We start from the raw sequence: 12,226 nt of genomic DNA, 5'->3' as shown, positions 1-12,226 counted from the left end.
ATATAATATAGGGAGGGATTAATTGAATAATTAGTACTAGCTATAACTTTGCAAAAAAAAAAAAAAAGGGCTAACATTGTTGTACTTATTGTGCGTATATGTGTTACTATTAATTTTGCAAAAATAGGGCAAACAGCAAACCGTACTTGGACCATTTGGGTCCAGTACTTGAGAGTTTTGAAGTTTGTACAATGTTTATAATTATATAGGCATGAATTTTGCAGATCTCTCTCTCTCTCTCTCTCTCTCTCTCTCTCTCTCTCTCTCTCTCTCTCTCTCTCTCTCTCTCTCTCTCTCTATATATATATATATATATATATATATACATACATACATACATACAAGGACATTTCTTGGGGGGGACCATGCGATTTCTAGCAGTCCTTAATTTTGATGAAAGGGGTAACTATAAGGTAAAAGAATAAACTTGAAAGGTAAAAGCAGATTCACAAAGGAAAATGATAATGCTAAAATTATTTTTGTTGGTGTCAAAATTTCAATGTACAAAAAGTTTGTATCATTTGCAATGTACAAGATTTTAATGCATTAAAATTTTGACACTAACAAAAATAATTTTGACATTATTATTTTTCATTCATAAATCACTACATCTATATAAAGCACATAGAACATTGTATCAATAAATAACAAGTACTACCAAGTTGTTGGCCAATAAAGTTGCATAGCCTAGCCTAGTCTTGGGCGTGACAGGGGAAGAGATAGACTACATAGGTATATGGACAAGTATGTTGTGTCTAATATTTTGTGCTTTATTTTCGGCAAACGACGCAGATCACCTCCCTATAACTTTGGAATTTCGCATTTTACTTTCCTGATATTTGGCAATAACCAACTCAACGACTTGTGGTTTTGGACTATTTTTTTCTTACATTAGGGTGGATTTGGATTAAAAAGACAATTTGAATTTTTTATTTGTGACTCTATTTATTAAATTTGTCTCGAGGAGAAGAATCAAAAAAATAAAAAAAAGTAATCGAAACTCATAATTTTTTTTAAAAAAGACAAAAATAAGTAAAAAAGACTAAGAAATGGGAAAACAAAATTTGAATAAAAACAAAAAAACAGAAAGTCATCTTTATTTTTTAATCCAAACCCACCTTAGACGTAATTTAATTTGTTTGGGGGAATTGCTGTTCATAATTAATTTTTAACTGTAGGGCTCTCGTTAAAAAGCTCTAAGAGAACCATAAAACCAAATAAAAAAATTAAGTGTTCCGATTTTCAATCCGGTTGAACCGATGCAAAGATCTTATTTTTCTGATCATTTTATCAGAAAGAATCATAATTAATTTTTAACTCTAAGGCTTTCGTTGAAGAGTCCTAAGAGAAGGATAAAATCAAATATTTCAACACAAAAAAAAAAAAATCCAAAACGGCATCATGTATAAGGTATCGGTGGAAATTCATTGACTTGGGAATCGTTGGACGTAGCTTCACTGCTCTTTTAATCACATAATATTGCACTTTCAATCATATAATACTGCTCCCTGATGGTGTGTACATTGCTCCTTGAATGTGTGTTCATTGCTCCTTGAGTGTGTGTTACAATAGAGAGGGGTATTTTTGTCTTCAACACCATGTATTGGAAATTATTCTTTTGCTTTCCATGGCTGGACAATTCGGAAAAAGTGTCCCATGAATTGGGCATTAATTGCCCCAACCCCCACTGAACAGCAATTCCCCCAATTTGTTTTGGCAATCCACGATTCAAAGTCATAGGTTGTCATAGACAAGTTATAAGTTACAGTAGTAACCTAAAATCTAAAAAATGAGGAGAAAGATCTTGAGAAGAGATTGGATGTCATTGATGATCTGCCAACCCTTGCTAACTCAGGTCACCTGTCAATCTCTTTTTTTCCAAAAACATGTTTAATACTCCACTTGCTTTAGCAAGGCCATGGAGCCATCAGTGTGATGTCAGTTTTAAAGCTAAAGATGATGTAAGACTTTTGAAAAGTACGTATCCGCAAATGATACTATTTGATACAGCCCTAATTTGGGAGGTCACATTAATGAACAGCTGAAATTCTGGGTTTTGATCCTTTGTTTTATCAAGAATGTTGAATGGTGTCTGTAGGTGTTTTTTGGGTTTTGGGTCTGCTATATCTCTTTGTGGTTGGGTGGGAGTTCTTTTAGGTTTGCATGCTTCTTGCCCATTCTAATTAGAGTTGCGTCATTTTCTTGTAATTTGTTTCCAAAAATTAATAAATTTTCTACCAGGTGTAAAAGGATTAATAAATTTCTACCAGGTGTAAAAAAAATCGGATTTTGACAATCAGGTCTCCTTGAATTGATGAAATTGATCGAAACTTATGTGGAACTGTTTTCCACACACAAAGTGACTCTCTCTCTTTCCACACACAAAGTGACTGTGACTCTCTCTTTCCACACACAAAGTGACTCTCTCTCTCTCTCTCATATGGACTTCCAAAACGTACAGTTCCAAAACTACTTTACATAATAGGTGTTGGGGTACTTGACTACAACATCATCAAATATTGTAAGAAGTGTTAGAGGTGTCAAACGTGCGTGTCGTATCGTGCCGTGTCATTCAACTTTCGTGCCAACCGTGCTTCGTGTCGTGCCGTGCCGTACCCGTTTACTTAAATCGTGTCGTGCCGTGCCGTGCTATTTTCAATCGTGTCGTGCCGTGCCGTGCCCATTTACTTAAATTGTGTCGTGTCGTGCCGTGTTGTTTTTCAATTGTGTCGTGTCGGGCCGGGCCCATTTACTTAAATCGTGTCGTGCTGTGCCGACCCGTTTTTTAATCGTGTCTTGTCGTGCCGTTTTTCAATCATGTCGTGCCGGACTGGGCCCATTTACTTAAATCGTGTTGTGCCGTGCTGGCCCTTTTTTTAATCTTGTAGTGTCATTTTCAATCGTGCCGGCTGGGCCCATTTACTTAAATCGTGTCGTGCCATGTTGGCCCATTTTTTAATCGTGTCGTGCTTCGTGACGTGCCCGTTTTAATTGATTGCCGTTTTTAATCGTGTCGTGCCCATTTAGAGGTGTCAAACGGGCCGTGCTTCAAACCCAAGTTCCATAGGACTTGGGTTTGAATCACATGGAGGTTTTTTTTCTTGAAAGTTAGTTTTTTCCTTATTTATTTTTAGTTGTTCCAATTTAAAAGCTTATTTTTTTATAAATTATGAAACTAAAATGCCTTGTTTTGTAATTAAAATTATTGTCATTTAATCACATTATATTCATGAGTCATAAGTCAAATTAATAACTTTTTTCCCGTGCCTTGTGTTGTGCCCGGCTAGAACCGTGTCGTGTCGTACCCAGCCAAAATCATGGCGTGCCGTGCCCATTCAACTACCGTGTCGGGCCCGTGCCCGGCTAGAACCGTGCCGTGCCAGGTCAACTTTCGTGCCGTGCCTGCCCACTTCCGTGCCCCGTGCCAGTCCGCGTGCCCATTAAAACCGTGCCATGTCGTGCCGTGCCACATTTAACCGTGTCGTGCCCATGTCGGCTCGACCCGTTTGACACTCCTAAGAAGTGTTGGTCCAAATAGCAACCTAAAAGGACCCGGTTAATTAGGTATTTCAAATAAAATGCAAAATTAAAAATTAATTGCGAGAATAGAATAAAGAAACAATGAAAACAGCAGATTGAGCAAGCTCAAAGCAGTAACAAAGTTGTGTGAGCAAGCGCGAAAGCACAATTACAGCAGATGCAAATAACTAATTGACAGATTTCTTAAGACTAATCAACTAATTATGCAAATTATTCAACCACAATACTGATTTCAATGATATACCATTCTACTCATGCAATATTGATATGTAAAACTGAAAATAAAGAAAGTAGGGAAGAATTAATCGAACGCAAGGATTTATAGTGGTTCGTTCCGCAATTTCACGGCCTAATCCACTTCCCAAATGTCTAACTCTGGATTTGTTGCATCATCTCCAATAGTTACAATTCTTCTAGCTTCGCGGGTGTTAGGCTCCGTTCCGAAAACCTTCTTAAAAAATAAGTACTTACAAAAATAAGAAGGGTCATTTCACAAAACCCAAATAAAAAGTTCCTTTCACATTTTCAAACTCAAAAATAATGCAAATAAAAAAAAATTCAATTTTTTTTGCACCGTATTAAAGATCTCGATGAGATCTATCAAACAAGATCTATAGTGATAGAAAAATTATTTGCGTAAACACATGATTTTTGAGCTTGAAGTTGCCTTATGCAAAAAATAAGACTGTTGCTATGATAATGGGCGCCGGCGGAGGGAAATCGTACCGGCAGCTGCGCCGGGCTGTCTCCGGCCATCGGACGGCCGATCCGAGCCGTCCAAAAATTCTAAAAAAAACAACCGAGGGAGCCATGCGTGGGAATCAACGGCATCTGAGGTGTGTAGGGTGTTTGATCCGAGCACCTATTTTCCGTGTATATATAATGATTTTTTTTATAGAATTTTTGGACTGTTCGGATCGGCCGTCCGGTGGCCGGAGACAGCCCGGCGCAGCCGCCGGTGCGATTTCCCTCCCCGGCACCTATTGATACCTATATAAATTCTTCAGAAATAAGCACCTCCTTCTTATCTTTGTGGAACAAACCTTATTATTGAACAAAAAATAAGTTCTTATTCCATTTCTGGAACGGAGCCTTAGACAACCTTTATAACGAGCAATTTATCTCCCATCGCCCCGACTAATTTTGACTCCAGTGCTAGCCACATTTAACCCAACTAATTTTTGACTCTGGTTCTAATAACACCTAACCGCAAATGATTTTCCCTCCAAAATCACTCATAAAAAAATAATCTCTCACAGTAGTATGAATAAAAATGTACAATCTCTTTTACAATTATGGCTCAAGAACAACTCTCAATCTATGAAAGTATTCAAGATGCAAGCACGAAATTGAGTACACGAATTTTTTGGAACGAGCTCTCCATTGAAATATTTTTCTTAAAAGTTCACCTCTGTTTCTTTCTCTATTTATTCTTGGAGGATAAATTATGAATAATGGATGCTCCACTAGCCGTTGAAATGATTGTGCTCCACGGAAGCTCACTCCTTACTTCACATAATCTTCAGTCAAACTTAAATAGAGAAAGGAGTGAGCTTGTTTCTAAACATTTTCATCTTCCATAAGCAATCAACCTTCTTTCACATAATCTTCAGTCAAGCTTTCAATTAGCTATTGTAGATAATAAAGCTCCAACTAATCTTCTATCTTCCTCCTTGATTAATATTGCTTCCATAGGAGTCCTTATAGGTAATCACAAATTAGGAGGAGATTTATCCTTAATCTTTTTCTTTTAATTTTAATCTTGACTATTAAAGATAGTGATTTGATGTAGACTCTTCTTTGTGTAACTTAATCAAATTCTACAAAATAAATATTATACAAATCAATAGCAAATACCATAATATTAATTATATTTTCTCTTTGATAAAAGGGTTAATTTTAGAAATAGTCCCTCTAGTTTCCATGCAATCTCAATTTCATCCCTATAGTATTAATTGTGTCATTTTTAATCCTATAGTTTATATTTTGTCTCAATTTGGTCCCTCTAACTGACGGCGTTATTAAAACTAACGGAACTCGTAGGTAAATTTGACATTTCGCTCTTAGAGGGATGAAATTGAGACAAAATACAAACAAGAGGGACTATTTTAGAAAATACATTTTTTTTTATTTTGCAACGACAAACTCACACTTAAAATCTTTCTCTGATTGAATAATCAAAGTGTATTGAGGAAATTAAAAAATTTATTTTCAAATATATTACAGATAATATTATGAAATTCGATAAGCATCCCTTAGTTAAATATCTTTGCATCGATTTTTTTCCAATGGATTTATCTTAATTTTTACAATCCCGTTATATATGTTCTTTTCTATGCGATTACAAAAAAAAAAAAAAAGAAGTTGAAATACTTTGTTAATCTCTATATGAAACATTTTTCTTTCTTTCTAATAGCGAAAATAGAGATTTTTTTTTTTTTTGGTGAATAAGGAAAAAGTTGCGATGAAACATTTTTTTGCGAAACATTTTTCTTTTTTCTAATAGCATAAAAAAGAACATAATGGGATTGTAAAAATCAAGATAAATCCATTGAAAGAAAAAACCCAATGCAAAGTTATTTAACTAAGGTATTCTTTTCAAATTTCATAATATTATCTGTATTATATTCTAAAATAATAATTTTTATTTCCCCAAATATATTTTGATTATTCAATCAGAGAAAAATAATTAAGGTGAGAAAGATATTAGGTATGAGTTTGTCTTTGCAAAATCAAAAATAAAATGTAAAATTTTTAAAACAGTCCCTCTAGTTTGCATTTTGTCTCAATTTGGTCCCTCTACGAGTGAAATGTCAATTTTGCCCCAGAGTTCCGTTAGTTCTAATAACACCGTCAGTGAGAGGGACCAAATTGAGATAAAATATAAACTATAGGGTTAAAAATGACACAATTAATACTAGAGGGACGAAATTGAAATTGCATGCAAACTAGAGGGACTATTTCTAAAATTAACCCTTGATAAAATATACTTTGTTATCATCAAAATCAATAAGTTATTATAAGGAAACCTTTGGGCTAACCAGAAAGAAAGGGGGAGGTTCAAATAAAGCAATACTGTTGGGAGTCTGATCCGTCTGAGGTTCTCCCGTGTGCAAGTAGGCCAAATCCATTGGAACTTCCACGGAATCCACACCATATCGCGTTGACCCAATATACATTGATTGACTGACATTCACCTAAAAAGACTAAAAATCTTGTAAGTGGTGAGCTATCTAATTACTCCCTCCGTCCCTTATTTAGAGTCCAGTTTTTCATTTTGGGCTGTTCCTTAATAAGTGTACATTTTATAAAGTTAATGGGTAAAATTTGATGCATTGTCTATTTTATCCCTAAAAGTATATTCCATTTTGAAAAGTAGGTGAGTAAAAATGTAATGATGATGGGTAAGTAGGGAAAGTGGAGAAAAAAGTTGATGTGAAAGGTATAATGATGATGTTTTTTTAATAAGTTGGAATTACGAAGCAGAACACTTAAAAAGGGACGGAGGAAGTATATATTAAGGTCCAACGTTTTTTCTACTTATTCGATGTGGGGTTCAATCATTCCAACAATCCTCATCCTTACGTGTGAACCATGCATTGGCCCTAGCTCCATCCAGGCTAATTCACTGCACCCACTCCATCGAGAGCTACCATACTCCACTATAGTCTCCGTACAAGCTCAAGACCATCGATGCTTCTAGGAGAGTCTGCCCATATATCGTTAACCATCATCTCTGATGGCACTTGTTAAGAGTCTGATCTGCTTGAGGATCTCTTGTGTACGTGTAGGCCCAATCCGTTAAGGGGTATCTACGTAATCCACATCACATCATCTGGACCAAATATAAGTTTAATGATTCATATCCTCTTAAAAGACTAAGTCCTGTAAGTAGTGAGTCATTCAATTGTATATTAAGATCCAACCATTTTTCTATAAATTCTATGTGGGACTCAATTATTTATTTTTGCAGATTATGATATTCTAACTTTGCAAAATCAGTTTGGAATATTCACCAAAAATTCTAAATAACAGATTCTTGGATTCTACGGAATTTAAAAAGCTAAAAAAGGAAGAAAATTTTAAAAATTCCAAAGCTGGATTTGGGTTAGCTTTTGGAGCGTTTCGAATAATGTTTAAGGTTTCAAGGTTTATAAAAGCTGATTTTTCATTTTTTTTTTTGCAGTAAACTATAGGTTAATAAAAATTTCGCAGCATTGGTAAACATGTTTATCTATTTTTACTAAAATCTAAAACTACAACAGAACATGAAAATAAAATCTAAAATCTATATCCACAGCTATCGCAAACACATCCAAATACTTCCATTCAGTTGTCCTATCTATATAATAAGGAATGGCGATTTTTGAATCTTATATACATATTTATAAATCTTAGCCTTTCATTTCTAAGTCTTACTCTTGACGAGAGTTAAGAGTTTCTATCCATGTTTGATCCAAGGGTCACGGGAGGTTGGTTCAGATTTAGGAAGCTGTAATCCCATTGCGGACACAAGATGCAGATTCAAAATTTATGTATTTTCTTTCCCATCTCTCTCTCTCTCTCCTCTAAGACACCATAGGTCCAGAGGACACCTTCCCTTCGCAGCAGTTGCCCCTTCTGGTGGATAACCAGCGGCACCAAGAGATGCTCCTCCCATCACCACCATGGTGGTTTTGCCCCTGTTATCCTCCACTGAAATCACAGCTGCGAGAACAAGGGGTAAGAATCCATTATCCCATATTCATCCAAAACCCTTTTCTTATCCTTTTTGTCAATCCTAAACTTTGGTCAATGAGTCTATAGAAACGGCATTATAATCAGTCATGAGAAGCTAGAATGAAACAAACATATATAGTGTGTATGATATCGAATGTCTAGCTAACTTCCGGGTAAAATTATTGGCATTGTTTTGTGTGACTACTGACTAGACTAATAGTGAAGAGATTGATATGATGGAAACTACCCCCGTAGTATTGTATTTGTCTATCTACACGTTGTGAGATTCTATAACCGATGTCATTTAGTTTGAGCCGTAAATTTTTTAACTAAACACCAGATATATATATATATATATATATATATATAGAGTCCAGTCCAATCCATTGCTTTTGTTCAATCCAATGCTATTGTTAAAAACATGTTACTTTTGAAAGTATGTCGAAAAACTGATTCTGAAACAAATAGAGAAGCATAAAAACAAACTCATATGTGCAAATAGCTAGAAGGGGTGTTGGTGGGCTATGGTCAAGGACAAGTTTTGTGAAAAGGCCAGGGGTCGGGGGGGCAAGTGCCATGACAACCAACGTACAATAATTCCCGTTCACAAGTTTGGAAGTGTTCGATCAGTTGTACCTAACTTGAAACATACTAAGCTCTTTTTCCTCATCAAAAGAACAAATTGTTATTAGTAATTAAAAGTTCCAAGAACAACAGTTTGAGACTGAAATAAGAGACTAAAAACATCGATTAATTTGCATAACTGAAATTTATAACCCAACAGAACATAAAAACTAAAACTGAAAATTTTCACACTTTCCAAACACCTTCAATATGATAAGCAAGATGTATCAGGATGTAACGATATCATAGAGAATGAGGGTAGTCTTTGTTTGTAGTGATATTAATCAATCGGTCTATAAAAACTTATGAAGTGAAGAATTCTGTCACAACACAGTTCCTAACATAATTGTACTGATTAACTTGTTATTGGACTTTTTAACCAATTGGGACTAGTTCAGTTGTCCAAGACTCTTGCATCTTATTTGGAGGTCAGGAATTCAAGTCTTTTCACCTGCGTGTGGATGTTTTTTTCTTTGTATTTGTTGGGGTGATTATGGTCCATTTGATGGACTTATTTATCCTGTTGATTAAGTTGTTGGGATTGGTTATCACGTGAACTCTCACACAATGAATGTAGTGTCCCATAATTAGTACTTTGTAGTTCATATACATGATGTAATGATCTCTCGTACCGATTGACAAACCACAAAAAATAATTGTTATTGGGTTTTGATTTTCCAGAAACTGCAAGATTATACTGTCAAAACGGACTGGCTAATTAAGATAACAAACTACTACCAATTGCCAATGACAATGTTCCCCTTACCAAATAATTAGGTTTTCTACTTAAATCCATAGCACGACCCAAAAATACCATTACTCAAACGTTGAGCTTCACAATAGGAAACCAAAAATAAAAATAAAAGTCATTAATGTACGTACATCTTCAGATATATTGTACACACACTAATGGACGTATGTAAATTAATAAATGTGGTGGTTTGTGTATATAAAAACAATCAAAATCTTTGAATCAATTAATTGTGAGTCCCAGTCTCCTTAATTACCTTTTTCTGGCATCCCCTTGAATAGTCCGTATGTATGACTGGTATCCTTCATTCAAACCCTTGTTGGGCTTTTAAGTTACAACAACAAATCAATAGCTAGAGATTAATTAACTAATTAAACTACTACCATATAAACTTTATACATCTCTACATACATCTACCTAGCTATACGATATTTAAATATATGCACACAATGTTTCTATATGTATTTCTGTATTAATTTCCTTTCTGATCGAGATTAATACTAAAAAGATATATATATATATATATATATATATATATATGTATATATACAGTAATTTTCAGGTCCACTCGCCCGGATTTTCTTATGGTCCGGATTTTCCCTTTCCCGATCGATTTGCGATGATCCGAGCCGCTCAATGTGTTTAGAACGTGATTTTAAGGGTACTCGTGAGAAATCAGCAAAAAAAATGATCGGGAAGGGCTTGATCCGAGCAGTTTTTTACTGAACCGTTCAATAAAAAACTGTTCAGATCAAGCCCTTCCCGATAATTTTTTTTGCTGATTTCTCACAGGTACCCTTAAAATCACGTTCTGATCACTTTGAGCGGCTCGGATCATCGAAATTCGATCGGCAAATGCGAGGTCCGGACGGTCCGGACCGTAAGGCGTCCGGACCTGAAAAGAACTCATGTATATATATATGTCGTTCGAACAACAAAAATGTTTCTATATGTGTGTATGGACAAATGCTCAATCTTGGAAACCATATATAGTATGGAATTTTTCACTTCAACGTGAGCATTCAAGTATCGCATAGTGAAAATTCCCTGTACTTCTTAAAATTAGAACTACGCACGTAAAATGCTCATCAAAATCAACTTAAATTGCAATGAAGCCAAATTGAAAAACGAGCGCACCTTGTTAATTTATGCAAAGAAGGATATCATATTCCATGCGTATACGTAAGCAGAGTTTATAGTCGTCGATTTGCTGATGCAGCATCATCAAGATTCTCATTTTCTTAACAATCAAGATTTTCATTGCCTTGGAATTTTCATGTGAATCTTGGTGATGCCGCACCTGCAAACAATGACTTGTGATTTCAACCGAAGGCTCCACCGGCGTAGATGAGATAGAAATCTTCAATCTTTCTGTTGCGAATTGTATATGCAGATTTGTTCTCAACTTAAGAATAGAAGGATACTCCATACAGGAAGAAAGACGATTAGAAAGAGGATTAGAAAGTAAAGGAGGAAAAAGAGGGGGATGGTGGAGGCGTGTGTACTTTCCAAATTTAAGACCACTAAAACATGCTGACGTGGCACCCAATAAGTGGTTAAAAGGTACATGATGACCCAATGGAACCCTAGAACAGTAAAACAGTTGTAAAACAGAAACCCCTTTTTATTTTACAAATATTTCTTAAGGAACAAAGTGAGTACGAAATATATGGAGATCTCCAACTCTCACCAGAAATTATATGGGAGAAAAAGAAAGAGAGACAAACAGTTGAAAATAAAATCAAGCTGTAGGGGCTTAAAAAAATCAATTAAAATTTTAAAAAAAACAAACAAACAAAAAAGACTCAAATCTTAATGGTAGATGATAATCGAAACAACAGATTATAAACAGAATAACCGTATGACAGAAGGTCAAGAAACTGGGTGACCTGTTGATAAGTGAGCCCGCGACTGAAGTTCGAAGTGGAGGGGGGGTTGTGTTTGACGTTTTGAGATCAAGAACAGATAAGAAACTTGGGTATATACAGACTGACTTCTCCGACGAAGATCCAGAGAGAGAGAGAGAGAGAGAGGGAGGGTGTTTGGAGAGAGTGAGAAGAGTAGGTGATGGAGGACTCTGTTGCGGGATACTTCTATTTATACAGAGACCACTATTGGTTGGAGGAAAGCTTCAGTTACTTATGGGTGCATCAAAGTTTCGTGCTATGTGATGATTTGGCAGGGCTTTGAAATTTTCGTAAGCTAACCACAATTCAAACACCACGCTAAACACAACCCTTCAAATACGTATGGGGCCCACACGGTACATGTGGGAGGGGTTTTATTTGGTATTGTATTTGAATTGTTGTGTAGCTACACTTTTTGGTAAATTTATGGACAATCTTTTTATCGTTAGCCCAGTGACAATAAACACACAAGAAGATAAGGAAAACACATTCTTCTGTGTATTTTTTACACATTTTAATATACATTCACACACTTAATATTTTTTTTGAAAGGCTTAAATTTTTTGTTAATCTCTGAAAAAACAAAGATCAAAAAGACAAGGAATGATGGTATCAAATTTTAACCTGCTACCCAATCAAGAGATAACAAAAGGTAAGAATTATTTTATACCTACTCGAGACCCAA

General features: G+C 35.4%; 1 long non-coding RNA gene across 1 annotated transcript; it reads right to left on the bottom strand.

The window, feature by feature from the left end:
- Window positions 1–7,811: 7,811 nt before the first annotated feature.
- LOC131318681 (uncharacterized) lies at window positions 7,812–11,703 on the bottom strand. Its single transcript, XR_009197780.1, has 2 exons — window positions 10,772–11,703; window positions 7,812–8,247 (listed from the first exon to the last, which is right to left on the bottom strand). It is a non-coding gene; the product is annotated as an uncharacterized LOC131318681 (long non-coding RNA).
- Between the last annotated feature and the right edge of the window lie 523 nt (window positions 11,704–12,226).

The sequence above is a fragment of the Rhododendron vialii genome, chromosome 3a, assembly GCF_030253575.1.
Source record: "Rhododendron vialii isolate Sample 1 chromosome 3a, ASM3025357v1".
In the NCBI taxonomy this organism is placed as follows: Eukaryota; Viridiplantae; Streptophyta; class Magnoliopsida; order Ericales; family Ericaceae; genus Rhododendron; species Rhododendron vialii.
Note: the sequence above shows the minus strand (reverse complement) of the source record. Positions and strands in the feature narration are given on the sequence as shown.